Source organism: Hemiscyllium ocellatum, chromosome 31 (genome assembly GCF_020745735.1).
Source record: "Hemiscyllium ocellatum isolate sHemOce1 chromosome 31, sHemOce1.pat.X.cur, whole genome shotgun sequence".
Taxonomy (NCBI): domain Eukaryota; kingdom Metazoa; phylum Chordata; class Chondrichthyes; order Orectolobiformes; family Hemiscylliidae; genus Hemiscyllium; species Hemiscyllium ocellatum.
Window position 1 is genome coordinate 16,812,207 of NC_083431.1, and position 18,346 is coordinate 16,830,552.

General features: G+C 44.2%; 1 protein-coding gene across 1 annotated transcript in view; it reads left to right on the forward strand.

Annotated features, from left to right (window-relative positions):
- hnf1ba (HNF1 homeobox Ba) overlaps positions 1-18,346 on the forward strand; it is a 74,056-nt gene that overhangs the window by 16,730 nt on the left and 38,980 nt on the right. The gene's annotated exons all lie outside the window — the stretch shown is intronic.

Genomic DNA, 18,346 nt, shown 5'->3' on the forward strand with positions numbered 1-18,346 from the left:
CAGAGTGTGGTTTCAAAATTATGGTCCCAAAAGGCACCTCAAGATCCCAATGCCATGGGTGTCACCTTTGAACTTTCAAAAGGTGTACAGAATGAGGAGGGAACAGGAAAGCCCACTCTCTGTCAATTAGTGCCCCCTCCTCTCAAGCTCCTTATTATGAAGGGGTCTGCAGAATGGAGCTGTAAACTTAATATTGGTGAGCCTGAGCATTTGGTGCACATTAGCGTGCTGCATTGTGGTTTGCCACAGTCAAGTAATATTTATTTTTCGTTTAGTTGTAAGTGCTTTTCCTGAGATCTACTTGCATCGGCACATGCGCTGGATCTTTAATATTTTTACGTGGCCCATTGTATTTTTGTTAATGCTACTGGTATAAAAAAGGAATGCTAGGGAAGAGAAATGGGTAGTGGAGGTTAGGCGTTTATAGAGTTGAAATTTGAAAATTAAATGATGGGTCACCATGTCTCTGCATTCACTTGCTTTGAGGGATTTTGTTTATTTTTGTTGGAAGCACTGCATGGCAATACAAGTGGTAGCACAACTGGTGACAAAGATTGCACATCCTGCAGGGAGGGTAATATACCTGTTTATCTATGATACAAAGAACATTTATGAGGCATCTTTTAACATAGTACTACATCATTAATTCTTCAGTGGGATTCCACTATATTAAGAGGAAATAAACATTGTAAAGTCAGGACAACTTATTATTTTTCATTTTTTCATGGTACATGGACACCACCACAAAGCCTAACATTGGTTAACAAACCCTAATCCTTCTTTACCTGAGTCACCTGCTCAGCCATTTCAGAGGGCAGTTGTGGATCTGAAGTCACATGTAGGCTGGGTAAGGATGGTGGACCTCCTTCACTAAAGGGCATTAGTGGACCAGTATATTTTAAATACAACAATCAATGATAGCTGCCATGGTCACCTGCCTGATGAAGGCCTTATGCCCGAAACGTCAACTCACCTACTCCTCGGATGCTGCCTGACTTGCTGTGCTTTTGCAGTGCCACACTTTTTGACTATGGTCACCATTCCTCAAGTGAACTTTATATTCTAGATGTATTAATTGAATTCAAATGAAATCCACCAATGGGCTGAGATTTGAAGCCATGCCCTGAGAGTTATAGCCTTGAGATCTGGATTACCAGTCCAGTGACATTACCACCATGTACAACCCACATGACCACATCCCATTGACACTGCAGATACCGTTGAGGGTAAAAAGGTAGATTCAGTTCAAAACTTCCAATGTAATTCTGGCCCCAAGCTTTATTCCAATGTTGGATCAAGCTATTGGATACTGGATCCTAACATTATCCCATTCCATTCCTCAATCTGAGGATCATGCAATTTGTGCATTAAGGGGAGACATCCAGTTTTATCGTATCTCACACAATCTCCGAGTAATCCAAACTACTGTACAGCTAATGATGCACCTTTAAGGTGTGGTCACTGTTGTACTGTAGAAAATGCAGGAGCTGGATTGTACACAGCATAGTCCCACAAATAACAAGAGACCTTTTCCCTTGCTCAGTGTAATAAACGTGGTAAAAACCAAGAGTCTTGATTTGAACCTGTGGTAAGCTTGGTTCAGGTGGAGTGTGGGGGACCCTGTGTGATGAGAATGGGTTTCTTATGAATGGGCAGTTGTAAATCCTCCACGGACTGGTCAGCTCAAGGCCTGGGTTATTCTGGCCTTCTTGGTCTCATTTTAATGCTCCCCCCTTAGTCAGTTGGTGGAAATTGGGGTGGGACATTGCCAAAGACTTCTGGGGAATAAATCCCAGCCTAAAATAAATACGGTGCATGGAAGTATGTGATTTGTCAGTTAGGGAAGAAGGACCCATAATTGTGACTGGGTAGTTGAAGACACACTGAGAGGGCTAGCTAAGTCAAACCTTCATCTCAGCAAAGATGGAGGACATTTGGCCTATCAAAATCCATGCCAGCTCTCTGCAGACCAACCCATAAATTTCCATTCTCCTGCTCTATCCCTGTAGACCTGTAAGCTTATTTCACTCGAAGCACCTATCACATTTGCTTTTGAAATCATTCTTCACCCATCCTGTCCACCAACTATAACCTTATAGAGCTTTATAAAATCATGGATAGGATAAATAAACAAGGTATTTTCCCTGGGGTGGTGGAGTCTAGAACTAGAGGGCATAGGTTTCAGGTGAGAGGGGAAAGATTTAAAAGGAACCTAAGGGGCAACATTTTCATACAGAGGGTGGCACATGTATGGGATGTGCTACCAGAGGAAGTGATGGAGGCTGGTACAATTATAGCATTTACTGGCATCTGGATGGGCATATGAATAGGAAAGGTTTAGAGGGATATGGGCCAAGTCCTGGCAAATGGGACTAGATTAGATTATGATGTCTTGTCGGCATGGATGAGTTGGACTGAAGGGTCTGTTTCCGTGCTATACATTTCTGTGACTCTTTGACACTATGACTTTCAAGTGGGCTACAGGCCATTACTTGCTGCATAAAACAAAAATATTACTCCCTTCCTTCCCAACTGTATTGTCCAGAACCTTAATGTACTTCTCTCCCTCCTTACCCCACCAGCTAATAGGAACGGCATTCCTCTGTCTACCTTATCTCAAGTTGTCATAATCTTGTGCACTTCTGCCAAGTTTTGCCTCACTAACCTTTGCTCCAAAGAGACTAAGTTTAGCTTCTTCAAATTAACTCTTTCACGAACTCTCACTCCCTTCCAAATGCCACCGATGGATGCTCCAAAAATGTAATGCACCGTCCCGGTCACAGTGCCATCCTGTGGCTGGTATCTGTGACACTGTGCCAGTCCTCTGTGATTTGTCCTTCAGACTGCAGCACCAATGAATTGGGCCTCTGCCAGTCTGCAATGGGCAGTCTCTACGCTGCCAGAATCCTGGTAATTAAAGTAATGTGGGATTGGTGGGGACAAGAACACAATGGGTTCTGCCTGTCAACTGTTTTAACCTCTTGTTCCTTCCTCCTGAACTTCCTGCATGCCAGCTGAGTTATAAGTGGGACTGATGTGTTCAGAGCTGATGGATCGAACCAATGCACAGAGCAAGAGTAGGAATTAATAGTGAGGGAATAGAGCAAGGTCCGATAGAAAGAGAGACTTAGAATCCCTTACAGTGTGGAAACAGGCTCTTTGACCCAATAAGTCCACACCGACCCTTTGAAGAATAACTCACCCAGACCCATTCCCCTACATTTGCCCCTGACTAATGCACCTAACCTACACAGCCCTGAACCCTATGGACAATTTAGCATGGCCAATTCACCATAACCTGCACACCTTTGGAGTGTGGGAGGAAACTGAAGCACCTGGAGGAAACCCACGCAGACACGAGGAGAATGTGCAAACTCCACACAGACAGTCACCCGAGGCTGGAATCGAACCGGGTTCCTGGCGCTGTGAGGCAGCAGTGCTAACCACTGAGCCACTAGTAAGAGTGTAAGCAGGCAACATGTAATCTAATCATGGTGCATGGGACTGAGTAACCTGATTGTAGGGGCACGCTAGACCCTGAACTTAGTCCTTAAGAATGGCCATTAGGACAGAGCACTGAAAGACCACTCTTGGTCACCATCCTGTACCATCGTGTGTGTGAGTACTGTCTGGAGAAGGAGGCGGGAAAGAGTTAGAGGCCAGGGTTGCCAGGGAAACAAGTTACAAAATGAAATCAGTAAAGAAAGAAATAGAATTAAAAAGAACAGTGTAGAATAAAAGTAGAGTAAAAACGGAGCAACAAAGGTTTGGTGAGTGATAGCAGAAATGTCATTGTGATTCTGACGAGATCGGAAAACAATCCACATTGTTCCTGTACCTGCAATCTACACACTGAAGTTAGCAATCCCCTGATCCAAACAAAGGGAACCTGGCGGGCAGTGGGGTCATGGGGAGGTCACCCTGAGGTCGCTGTCCCAAGTATGTAGAGGCGGGCGGGTAGAGGTGGGGGGTGGCACTTGGGCAGGGTGGGGTGGGGGTTGGTTTGTTGGGAGGAGTTCATTCTGCTGACCCTGACTAGCAGCCTTCGTGTCATAGGCCACTCAGCTACAAGACACCCTACAAGCACATTGTCAGCAAGATCAGCTGTTTTCAGTGTCACACTCAGGCTAAAATAATGCAACAGCATGCAGTCAGTGTTGTCATGGCATTGTGTCCATTATGCATGCTTAATTGAAAATTAAGCAAGTGCTTTGAATGAGCCATGTTCCCCTTTGATCTCTCCTGTCCTGCCAGTGTGTACTCAGTCACTGCGTGACGTCCTTTGTTTTTTTATATGAGGGGACTGCATTTGTGAAATGGTATCCATGTTAATTTATCTTTACTCTGCAAGGTGGTTACAGGCTGCCCCCTTTATGTTTCCAGCTCCAGACTCAGTCAGCAGGAGCTGTGCAGTCTATGGGATGCAATGACAGCCCATTCTGCGGTCCTCTTTACCCACCAGGAATGATGGTCCTTTCTTAATGCAGTCTGTGAATTGGGATAGGGGTCTCAAAAGGTCAGGCGTGTCGGAGGCGAGAATTTGTGAATTTTCTGGGGACTGGTGCTGATATTGATTAGGTCTCAAGAAAGGAGGAAATGAGCTCAGGAAATGAATAATGCGGGGACAGGGGAGTGCATGAGTGAGTCAATGAACTCTAATCTTTCTAACCTTTCCCAGGGCACATAGGTACAGAGCATTTTGTTGGATTGTCCCTTCTCTGACTCAACATGAAATCATTCTTTCTTTAAAAAGAATAAACTGTACATGACAGGCCCAACAATTGTTCACTTGAATTATAATCCTTCAGATCCTCAAGATTCCTTGCAACTAAGAGTAGGTTTAGGGAAAACTAACTCCCACATGAGCTGCCTTGTAGGAATTTTTGGAAAGAGAGTTGCTTTCTTTCACTAAGTACTATACTATTAAGCTCCTTTTAAAGTGTAGTTATACTGTACTGGTCTGTCCAGTGGTGACTGTAGACTGTGAATGGTCTCAGTTCTAGTGTTCAATTCAGATTGTGCCTAGCCTCAAACTCCACTCTACCCAGTGCCAACAATTTTCTCAACATACAGAGAGCAGGTGAGGGAGCGCACTTTCATCTTTCACACTTAAAACAAATTTTTTGCATAAGTTTACAAGGTACACAGTGAAACTTTTCACAGTGTGTTGCAGCAGAGAAAGGTTCAATGGTCAAAGGTTCTGTGCAGAACAAAAGGTGCTGGAGATGGGCAGCTGAAGAATGGAAATGCCAGGCGAACATTTTGATGAGTGGCAGCTGTTAGGATTGGGAAATGGGAGTTAAGTGAGAATTTTCTTTAAGAAGGAAATTAAGGAGAGGACCCGGTATCTTTGGATCTTTTCAGGGTTGGATGAGTGATCAGGTGGTGCTCGCATGTCGAGAAAAGATTCTGGCTGGTTGCTTGCGAGAAAAAAAAACTCCTTGTTTAAAATGAGAGCCTTGGGGAAGGGCCAAAGTACAAGGCATTAACGAGGTTTGCAAAGGCTTAGGAGGAAGGGGAGATAAGATGGTCTGAAAGTTTATATTCCAAAGCTGGGGAATTGAACTTATTGGGTGAACGTATGAATTTATTTGGCTGCCCACATCTTCATTTCTTTGTGACATGCAGTAGACAGAAATTGCCACGCTTGTTTTTGCACTAAATCACGTGTGGAAACTATGATTTATCCAAACTAGCATTGTTACCTAAAGGCAGGGACTTCCTACCTACAGCTATAAACTTATGCACAACTCGTAAAAGAAAATTCACTAATTGTGTTTGTATCTCTTAATTAATGGTTCATGCTATTTGAATTTGATTTTTGTGCTCTTTGACCCTCATTGTGCTTAACCAGGCAGTATCTTTAAAATTTTCGTCCTCATTTACAAATCCTCAGCCCTCCCTGTTTCTGCAATCTCCTCCAGTCCCACACCTCCTGGAGATAGCTGTGCTGCATTAAATCCGGCTTCTCCTCCGTCCTTGATTTTAATTGCTGTCTTCAGCTGCCCAGGTCCAAAATTGTAGAATTTCCTCCCTACACCTCTCTACCTCACTTTCTCTCTTGAAGACAATACGTAAAACCAACATCTTTGCCAATGATTTTGATTATCTAATCCAATATCTCTTTACATACCTAGGAGTGATATGTTTTTATAAAGCATCATGGGTCAGTTTATCACATTAAAGGAGCTATGTAAATATATGCTGTTGTTGACGGGAGATTTGGAAAGATCTTTCTCAGTGCCACTGTGTAATTCTCTGTAACCACCTTGCCTTGGTATTTAATGGTATTGGAAATCAGAGTGCCCTCATCAATAGCCTGGGGTCGCAGCTGATGGCGAGTTTAACTGGACCAGTCACATTATGCCCTGGTTTCAAGAATAGGTCAGAAGCTGGGGGTTTTGCAATGAGTAACTCACCAGGTGACCCTCCAAAGTATGTCCATCATCAAAGAACAGATAAGGAGTGTGATGGAATATTGCCATCTGCTTGAATGTGTGCAATGACATCGGTACTCAACACTATCCCTGGGCAAAGCACCCAGCTATATTGGCAGCATATCCATCTCTTCCATCATTCACTCCCTCCACCACCAGTGCACCATGATTGCTGTGTGGAGATGCATTATAGCAACTTGCCAAGATTTCCATGACCTCCCAAGCCTGTGACATCTACCACCTAGAAGGGCAGGACACTAGAAGTGTGGGAACACCAACACTTCCACATCACAACATCCAATGTATCACTGTTGATGCATTGTTGCAAGTTAAAATTCTGTAATTCCCTCCCTCACCATACTGTAGATGTACCATAAGAATTGCAGCAGTTTAAGAAGGCATTTCAACATTATCTTCTCAACGGTCATTAGGGGCAGGCAATAAATATAGGCCTACATCCATTGTATGAATAGAAATAAGTCTCATTCCAACAGATCTAGGTAATTGTAAATAGAATAGAGACACAAGTCAAATTGCCTCTTTGGACAGACAAATAAAATATGACAGGAGTTACAAATCTTCAGGTTAAAGAGATAATAGAGACTGATTGTCATGTGTTGTTTCACGGTCATAAAGCTTTCATTAAACAATCACAGATTCCCTGGATTGCTCCTTAAGTGGTGCTTCGATCTTTCAGCATGCAAACCAACCAAGCAACTCTCAAAGTCCCTCCCACTTCTGTTTAACTCAGAACTGTTTTCCCACAAATATAGTTCTAGAAAAAATAACTGAGGTCCAATGGATCTTTAGTTGGACTTTATGCTGGAGCTATGCAGTGCAGCTCAGTGTAATTCCAATGGATTTTGGGATGGACATTCCAATGAATTATGCTAGAGAACTGGTATAACACCAGTAGACATTGGGGCACACATTCTGCTGCAGGTGCACTGGTGTTGGTGTGTACACTTTGTACCTTCACGATGCTGCTTGCAGAAGGGCTCCAAATCATTTAGCTCTGGTAAGCGGCCGTGGGGCCATATCATGAAATCCAACATTGTTCCCCATAATGTCAAGGCAATTGAGTTCCCTTCCTGTCTTCCTCTGCTGGCTTTCCTATATGCGTTTCTTCAAATTGGGCATCTAGAGTGATCTGTTCTCTATACTGCTCCTTCATCCTAACCTCTGCATTTTACTCGCACCATTTTAGTGAGTGGCAATGAGCCACCATGAAGCTAAGCATGGATTTGGATTGTCCAGCTTTCGTTGTCTACCATGTGGCGACTGGCCTGATTTCAGCTTGGTTAGGGACTCTACAGCAGGTTTCAAGTGCCAGTGGAGAAAAAAAGAGTCTAATGGCACATGCTGAATTACAGTACCTAGAAACATTGGAAAAGGGGTAGACCAATCCTGATGAAGGGCCTATGCCCGAAACATTGATTCTCCTGCCCTTCAGATGCTGCCTGATCTGCTGTGCCTTTCCAGCACCACACTCTCGACTCTGATCTCCAGCATCTGCAGTCCTCACTTTCTCCCATTCAGCCCCTCAAGCCTGTTCTGCTATTCAATGGGATCATGACTGACCTGTGGCCTAACTCAACATACCTGCCTTTGACCCGTATCCCTTAATACTTTTGCTTAACAAAAAAAAATCTATCTCTGATCTAAATTTAAAAGCTGATCCAGCCTCCACTGCCATTTGTGGAAGTGAGTTCCAAACATCTCCCACCCTTTGGGTGTAGAAGTGCTTCCTAACATCTCTCCTGAACGGTCTGCCCTAATTCTCAGACTATGCCCTCTAATTATGGAATATTGTTTGATTTTGTTTTGTTCTAGAATTGTATTGTAAATGTGGACATTAAATCACTTCAATGTCTAGCCTTAAATATGAGGAATGGCAGCTTTGGTGCCTTTAGAGTTGCATCCAATGTAGAAAAAAAGAGAAGCAAAAGAGAAAGTGAGCATTCAGGAAGTTGAAGTGCGCAATGTTCAGAAGCACATAAGCCCATGTTGACACTTGACATGTGGTCAGCCCCAGAACCCAGCCTTAATTATGAACAAACATACAGATACACCATTACCGCAACTTTAATGCAAAGATGGAAAAATTACAGCTTCTCATACACTTTCCAGTGGCCATTTACACAGGAACCTGGTTAGGGGTCCTGGCCCAGGTTACTAGACAGTGATGAAGCTCTGTGCAAAGGGAGGTTGGCACTTTAACAGAATCTTATGAATAAATTCAGGAGATGGTATCACAGTGGCAATGTCACTGGACTAATTATGGAGATCCTCGCCATCTTTGGGAACATGAGTTCAAAGCTCACTGTTACACTCAGTAAAAGTTGAATTTAATGAATAAGTTCGAAATATAAAACTATTTTTATTAATGATAACAGTGGAACTATCATCAGTTGTTGCAAAACCATTTGGGTCTAAAATGGCCTTTCAGGAGGAAAATCTGCTGCCCTTATCTAGCCAGGCTTACATGTGACTCCAGACCCGCAGCAATATGGCTCACAGATAAATGGCCTCACTAGTTCAAGGGCAATTAGGGATGGTGAACAAACGCTGGCCTTGCCAGTGACACCCACATGCCATGAAAGAATTAAAAAAGGGAATAGTTGGATTCCTTGTAGTTCCCAGTCGAAAAGTATAGCGCTGGAAAAGCACAGCTGGTCAGGTAATATCTGAAGAACAGGAGAATTGGCGTTTTGGGCATAAGCCTTCCTGATGAAGGGCTTATGCCTGAAATATGGACTCTCCTGTTCCTCAGATGCTTCCTGACCTGCTGTGCTTTTCCAGCGCTATACTTTTCGATTGTGAACTACAACGAAATACTACTTTTCAAATCTGATCTCCAGCATCTGCAGTCCTCACTTTCTCCTTCCTTGCAGTTCACACAAGCAGTGAAGGACAACTGTACCATTTTCTTTAAGACTCCAAATCCCTGGCAGTCGATGACAAATCTGACTCTCATTGCCTGGCAGCCGATTGGTGGAGTCCACGTAAAGCCAACTTACCAACTTAAACTTTGGCAGCAGGCTCTGAGAATCAGGCTTCAATAAGGTAAACATGAGGGTGCTTTACAAGGTGGTAATCTCAATGAGAACGTCAAGTAGCATCAAAACCAAGAGAAGGTTCTCTTCACCATCTGAATGTAAAGATAGTATTTCATTCACAACAATTGGCATTTGGAAGATTTAAGGTGCAGTGTGTGTGATGTGGAATGTTAATAACTTTGTAATGGATACTTTTGATTTCATATGGAAGTTGTTGTAGCTTACATGGCCTTACTTGTAGTGATCTCCTAGTTAAACATCTCTTTGATCTTAAAATTCTCATTTTTGATTTCAATTACTGCTGTGCCCTCACCACTCTCTATGTCTATAGCCTCCTCCATCCTAACAGCACTCAGTAAACTCTGCACTTCTCCAATCCTGACCTCAATTTCACTGCCCCACCATTGGCGACTGGTCCTTCACTTGTTGAGGCCTGAGGCTGTGAATTTTCCCTGTTTTAACCATTCCACCTTTCTCTCCTTTCTCTGTTAAGTACTGTTAAAGCATTTTTGGTGACCACACTTCTCCTCATTTGGCCTCATTTCACCTCAAGTGTGGCTTGCTGTCAAAGGTGGTTGAAGACACTCCTGCAAGACACTTAAGATCTTTTATTTGTTAAAAAGCTCTCAATAAATGCACATTACTGTTGGTTTGCTGATTTTGTAAGATCAGTTGCTACCATGATGCACATGTTGTCACGGTGACAGAAAGAGCTTGGAAGTGGGGCGAGTGACAGTGTGCACATAACTAGTGTTTATCTTTCGATTTGTTAGTAGTTGGATGGGAAGAAACTCCAGTGTGATGTTGCCTTGGAAATGTGCAGTGAATGGTAAAGGTGATTAGAATATATCACGTGCTATTGTGGACTTTGTAAAATTTGTACTTTTCTCCTTTGGTCATGTTTTGAGACTTCGGTCTGCTTTGACAGTTGTTTTGGGGGCAGACGCTTTACCCATGAGCCTCAGCAGTCTTTTTCTACTACAAACGTACTGAAACATATCGTCATTGTTGTCCCACAACTATTTGCCTTTTTTAAATATACTATTCTCGATAACTCCCCACCTACGTTCGGGACACCACCCACGCCCTCCACCTCCTCCATGATTTTCGCTTCCCTGGTCCCCAACGCCTTATCTTCACGATGGACATCCAGTCCCTGTACACCTCCATCCCCCATCACAAAGGACTCAAAGCCCTCCGCTTCTTCCTTTCCCGCCGCACCAACCAGTACCCTTCCACTGACACCCTCCTTCGACTGACTGAACTGGTCCTCACCCTGAATAACTTCTCTTTCCAATCCTCCCACTTCCTCCAAACAAAAGGAGTTGCCATGGGCACCCGCATGGGCCCCAGCTATGCCTGTCTCTTCGTAGAATATGTGGAACAGTCCATCTTCCGCAACTACACTGGCACCACCCCCCACCTTTTCCTCCGCTACATCGATGACTGTATCGGCACTGCCTCGTGCTCCCACGAGGAGGTTGAACAGTTCATCAACTTTACCAACACTTTCCATCCCGACCTCAAATTCACCTGGACTGTCTCAGACTCCTCCCTCCCCTTCCTAGACCTTTCCATTTCTATCTCGGGCGACCGACTCAACACAGACATCTACTATAAACCGACTGACTCCCACAGCTACCTGGACTACACCTCCTCCCACCCTGCCCCCTGTAAAAACGCCATCCCATATTCCCAATTCCTTCGTCTCCGCCGCATCTGCTCCCAGGAGGACCAGTTCAAATACCGTACAGCCCAGATGGCCTCCTTCTTCAAGGACCGCAGATTCCCCCCAGACGTGATCGACGATGCCCTCCACCGCAGCTCCTCCACTTCCCGCTCCTCTGCCCTTGAGCCCCGCCCCTCCAACCGCCACCAAGACAGAACCCCACTGGTTCTCACCTACCACCCCACCAACCTCCGTATACAGCGTATCATCATTTCCGCCACCTCCAAACGGACCCCACCACCAGGGATATATTTCCCTCCCCTCCCCTATCAGCGTTCCGCAAATACCACTCCCTTCGTGACTCCCTCGTCAGGTCCACACCCCCCACCAACCCAACCAGCACTCCCGGCACCTTCCCCTGCAACCGCAGGAAATGCAAAACTTGCGCCCACACCACCTCCCTTACTTCTCTCCAAGGCCCCAAGGGATCCTTCCATATCCGCCACGAATTCACCTGCACCTCCACACACATCATCTATTGCATCCGCTGCACCCGATGTGGCCTCCTCTATATTGGGGAGACGGGCCGCCTACTTGCAGAACGCTTCAGGGAACACCTCTGGGACGCCCGGACCAACCAACCCAACCACCCCATGGCTCAACACTTTAACTCTCCCTCCCACTCCACCGAGGACATGCAGGTCCTTGGACTCCTCCATTGGCAGAACATAACAACACGACGGTTGGAGGAAGAGCGCCTCATCTTCCGCCTGGGAACCCTCCAACCACAAGGGATGAACTCAGATTTCTCCAGTTTCCTCATTTCCCCTCCCCTCACCTTGTCTCAGTCGATTCCCTCGAACTCAGCACCGCCCTCCTAACCTGCAATCTTCTTCCTGACCTCTCCGCCCCCACCTCACTCCAGCCTATCACCCTCACCTTGACCTCCTTCCACCTATCACATCTCCGTTGCCCCCCCCCCCCCCCAAGACCCTCCTCCCTACCTTTTATCTTAGCCTGCCTGGCACCCTCTCCTCATTCCTGATGAAGGGCTCTGGCACGAAACGTCGAATCTCCTGTTCCTTGGATGCTGCCTGACCTGCTGCGCTTTAACCAGCAACACATTTTCAGCTCTGATCTCCAGCATCTGCAGACCTCAATTTTTACTCTAACTATGTTACTCTGCCTCACCTCATGTATAATCTACTTTTCAGAGTTATTTTGTGTCCCAAAAGAATTGTATTAAATAATTTGAAAGAACTCATGTACAGAACACAAAATATGAAGTTAGTGGCTAATTACAAACTTGGATTATTGCATTATAAAATTGGAAATAATCAGGATGAATGGACCTTTTAACTAAACTGAGGGGAGAGCTTACAGAGTTGAGTTTGGAGGTTTGTGGATAACAATATGTGAATATAGCAACAAGAATGAATGTACAGGAACCATTCTTATAACACATTGTTAAGGTCCATTGTTTGTTTACTAGCACCGAGCGTCAATCTCATTGTAATTCTTTGTATTAATGCTTGTATCTTGACCAGTATGGACCAGTTTGGGCCAAAGGGTCAGTCTCCGTGCTGTAGGACTCCATAACTCTATATGAGTAGATATTCACCTTCAGTGGAAGTGCAAAATGGGTGGTGTGCCAATGACCTCCTGTTATCCATTTCTCCAGCATTCAGTTCCTCTAACTTTAATAGGAAGGAATATTCAATAAGGTGTATATCAGATGGTTGATGTGATATTGTCTGTTTGGGTCCACCACTCAGCTGAGTTTTAACCCTAGATGTTTTTACAATTAGGAGCTTTTCTCTTTGAGGCAATTGTCCCCTCTGTCTTTCAGTTTCTTATCAACATGACTTGGCGAGCAGGTGGTTATGTGATTAGCTCCAGACCCTGACCATTTATAGCTTGTGACAGCAGCTCACCTCAGGTTCTACCTCCCAGCTTTTCTTTCCCTCTCTCCACTTTGTCAAAGAGTTTACTTAGTTTCATTATTTGCCATGACAGACAGCAATTTGTTGTGCTGTTCAGTTTTGCAAGAGATCACGCAGTTAAAAGGAAATGCATTCATTCAATATGTAGCTCAGATTGCTAAGAAAGCGTAATCCCCAGAAAGATACCATTTATGTCCTTTCTTGCTGTAGGTTTGATTTACTGATTGAGTGTGAACAGAATAGAGTGATACCCGCAGGGAATTCCCTTTTGGAAAATGATGGCCACCATCTCCATTTCTCATCCTTTTACACAAATGGGGGGAAGCCCACAGGCTGTGGTCACTCCTCTGAACAGGACGCCCTGCAAGTTCCAGCTCAAACCAAACACGGTTAGCTGTGGAATCAATCTGTAATGTACAACTGGAAACCACACCATGGAAAATGCTAACAAAGGCATTCATATAAATTGCAGTCTCTGTGTATGGTAACTAAATGAATTCTTTCATACCACTAGGATTACAAGATGGTTGTTTTATTCATTGATGAGACCTTGGCACCACTGACAAGGCCAACATTCATTGGTTAATCCTAATTGCCCCAGAGAAGGTGCAAGGTGGAGAGAGACTGACAGTGCTATGAGGAAGGAAGCTCCATGGGCTTTGATCCAATGACAGTGAAGAATTGGTGATAGATTTCTAAGTTAGGAGGTGTCTGATATGGAAGGGACCCTGCAGGTGTATGATGTTTTTGTATTTTTGTTGCTTTTGTCCTTATGGGGAGTAAATCAGGGTTGTGAGTTTTGAAGAGTCTGTTGAAGGAGCCTTGATGAAATTCGAATCCATTTGGACCATTTTAATTCGTCAATCCAGAGATGTCCTAAATCCCTCCTAATGTTTTTCTGAAATGATTTTCAAATTCATCCCTCTACTAATGTACATGGAAGTTTTTTTTTCCACACACTGATCAGTCTTCGTATGAAGTAAAAAATCCTATTATCAATCCAAAAGTGAGTTTGAACCCATATTTCCTTAGTTCTGCTCCCACAGTTCAGTTTAATTTGTAAGCCCAATTAAGTATTTTCTTTTCTGCTTAAGAATCTTAAAATATTTCAAAGGGTCACCTCTCACACTTCCCCCTTTACAAAAGCAGAAACCTTAGGTCTGTTCAGAGGAACACAGATCCTAACACTGGAATCAGCTTCTCTCTTGTCTCTTCTCAGCAATGACTTTGAAACTTTCTTTCGTTCCTAGAGATCCGTTGGCATGGTGGCTCAGTGGTTAGCACTGCTGCCTCACTGCACCAGGGTCCCAGGTTCAATTCCAGCCTTGGTGACTGTGTGGTGTTTGCACATTCTCCGTGTGCTCTGGTTTCCTCCCACTGTCCAAAGATGTGCATTGGTCATTCTAAATTGCCTGTCGTGCATTAGTCAGAGGGAAATGGGTCTTGGTGGGTTACTCTTCAGAGGGTCAGTGTGGACTGGTTGGGCCGAAGGGCCTGTTTCCACACTGTAGGGAATCTAATCAAACTGAAAGCAGTATTTAAGTTGTAATCTGGCCGGATTCATCATTCCTGAAATACTCCTGTGAGTAATACCTGCCAGGTACTAAGCATGGCTTATGAGGAGTAACAGCAGCCTACAGTTTGGAAGAACTTTGTATATATTAAGTTTATTTTCTTTCCTGAAGTGTGTTGGCACTGATAGGGTAAGCAAACTGAGGGACAATAATAAACATCAAGCCACCAATAATAGGTCTCAGTGCCTTTGTTGAGTCTACAGCATCAGACCTTTCCCCAGGTGCAGCTTTTCAAAGTTAGCTTACACCTGCGGCTCTCCATTGACTTTATGCAGTTACTTCACTGTAAGTTGAATGCTGCCAGAGAAGGGATTGTGAATACGGTCATCATCATTGAGTGTGTTGATATTGGTCCATCAGATCATTGACTGACAGATGGGCTGCATAACAGATGGTCAATAGAGTGATGCATCAATGTACTCGCAGGTTGCTACTGCAGCTTAGTAGGGCAGGACTTGCTCACCTGTGGGTTTACTTCCCTTTGTTCCATTACTGTGTCTGTCTGCATTTGCTGCCTCAGTTATTTTAGTGCCAGGGTTAGCCCTTTTCATTTAAAAGTGGCAGCTCACTGCATTCAGATTGGATAGGAATTTAGGCGAACATGCACAACTAGAAAGAGCACACACAAAAGCATTAAACCCATTGATTTCTCCATGCAACTTACTCCCGGTCCTAACTGAGCAAAGAGAAATATCAATTTTGTAAAAAAAATCGTAACGTAGGGTCTTCATGCTTCCAGGGGTGGGGGAAGGGGGGTTGGGGGCGAGGGGAGGGGTGTGGGGGGGGAATTGGTATTTGAGGCCTGAACCCGTTGGTTTGTTGCTGGACACGTCTCCAATACTCTGTTATCGAGATTGCCATTGACATAGGTATGGGGCAGGTTACTCATTACCTACATGTTCAGCCAAGGAAGGGCTGCATTAGGCAGGAGGAAGAACTTTAAACAGAATGAATTAGCTCCCTCTGGGGGGGTTGCCTTTACCAGTAAGCCCAAGAGATCTTTTGGAAAACATTGCAAACCAAACTGAGCTAGACATTGTCCCTTTAAGGAGGCCATTCCAACGGGTGCTTTGTGAACACTGTTTGCTAAGATGTACATTTAATTAATGGGCCCCGGCTGGAATTGATAAGACATGCCTGAGCAGAAATTTGCCTCAACCATAAAGTTCAGGTAAATTCTTCAGACCACAGTATCTGCTTGCTTAACAAGACCAAACAGACTGATCACAGGCTGAACTCCTGGGGTCAAAAGTTCACACTGAAAACCTTATTACTCAAGGCTGGCTGCTACTCCTGGTACCCACAGCATTGTACAACAAGATTAGTTGGATTGACTAATTATCTTTCACTTCTGAACACCAGAAAAAATTGGATTGGTGTGTGGATGAGGATATTTTTGGTTTAATTTGTAACTGACGCAAGGCATGAAATATTTCAAGAGCAGTTAAGTAAGGGTCATGGTTTTGCCCGGCTTCTCTCCACTGTAGAGGAAGCGTGTCTCTCTAGGGTGTGGATCCGTGGGCACCCACCAATTAATTGGTCTTTTTTCTTCCCTGGAGTGTGTCCATCGACAAGACAATTTGATTATGAGCAAATACAGGCAAGGCAGGTACTGAGTCTCACCCCAGGCCAAGCGCTCAGTTTCCAGTAGAGGTCACACACGCGCTTTCCTACAGAATGTAGAGACCAGCAGCTGGAACCCTGGACAAACTTTCCCCCAGCACCATAGCTCTTGATATCCTAGAATGACCCTCCAAGGCATTGACATAGAGAACCCTCACCATGTGCTCCTAAAATTCCTCTCAGGTGGAAGATTTAATCTGAATTATTTCTGCTAAAATTTGGGAGCAAGGGTGTTCACACGAACGTAAGAAGGGATTGATTCTAAATCTTTGGGTGACTGACTGGCAGCGCAGAATAGCCCAGTGCCCAGGCTGATGAAGCATGTCCACTCCTAAGGCTGTAGCTTGACCAGCATTATGGTGAAGTGGCATCAAAATCAATGCCAGTGTTGAACTGCCCCGGCTGCCAGCAAATAAGAACAGGGAGTGAATGGAGGATGGGGTTACTAAAGTTGTTCTCATGCAGAATGACAAAATTCATTCCAAATCTATCCTCGCCGGGCTTCTTTGGCACACCCCTGCATGCGAAAGTGATTGGCGTTCACCTGGCATTCACCCTGACTGGTTTGACCCCTTTCAAGGCAAAACCAGCTGCAATTGACTTTCACTAAGTGTTCATTTTTAAAACAGACCCCATTTAATTGTTTTCACTGATCAAGGTGTGGATGGTTGTGGGGGCTGGCGGTTTTTAGAAATTTCTGAGCTAACTTCCTCGTTGTCACTGAAAGATTTACCTACAAAATTAAAAGTGGGCATATGTAAAAGATGTGCTGCAGCTGGTCAATCCCAGCTTTTGTTTGGTATCATCTTCTGCCGGGTTTAAAATTTGAATAGTCCAGGTCAGTCAAAATGCAAACGTGCAGAAGACTTGCAAAAGAATCACCGTGATGTAAACAAAGCAATCAAAAATGGTGCAAGAGCTCCGTTTTCACAACCAAAGGAAAAACAAATCTGGTATTAACCGTCTGGGTGCTGGGCTGGGCCTGGGGCTAATTGATTATTCACCTTTAGAGACCCTCCAATTATTGGTCCACCCTTCCCATTGTGAGTTCTTGTAACAATTTAATGTACTACTTAGTTGCCTGAGATGATAAATCTCGATGAAGGTGTGCACATAAAATACCTGACCCAGGACATGGGGGTGATTTTCGGACGTTGTTTTGCTGTCAGTGTGTCCTACCCACTCAAATAGAGAAAAATATGGGTTACTTTTTTCAGTCTGTAAAAATAGACCCACGTTAAATTACCTGAGTGATGCTCACGTTGTTCCAATGTAGCCTCCCACTGAATCCAAAACTTTCCCTCGGCTAGTGCTAAATAGGCCCAATTAGGTATGGTCTTGATATATCTCTGGGTCCTGACCTATGGATTTGTTTTACAACACCGTTTCCATTTACTCTCTGCCAGAGGATAAATCATTTTGTGAAACCTTTTATTTTAAATATTCCCAATTACAGCAAGTTACCGTGCAAATAGAGGCCAGTTGAAATGTGCCCTCTTAGTTCAAATTGTGTCCCTATCACCAAAAATAAGATGTTAGTTATTGGAACATTTACATTGCTGTTATCTACAAGCACACTAACCCTTAGAATTGACTCGCTGACAATGCCTCTGGTCACTGATAGTAAGTAAAATATATATAACCAGGATTGTGTTATCTATCACTAACAATCCTCGGACAGCATCGTCATCTTGTCAATCCTGAGATATTCACAACCCACTCCTGTTTATATTATTCTTCATATAACACAGATAAAAAGCAATGTCTTGCTACCTTTTTTTAATGAAAACGAACAAGCATGAGCTGTACATGCTCTATGGAATTAGCACATCTTAATGAGGAACACCCTCCCAAACATTAGCCTCCCGAACTTGCCAAGTTCTCAGGGTGGTCTTCACTTACAGAATGTCATTGAGCTCCCAGCCCAGCCTGCTCGGGATTTGTTGTTTGCCAAGTCTCTGAAGAGCAGGGATTTGCCTGTATACAATTGTCAAAAAGTTGCTAATGAAGAGAGATGGATAAAATGAAGAGGATTTGACTA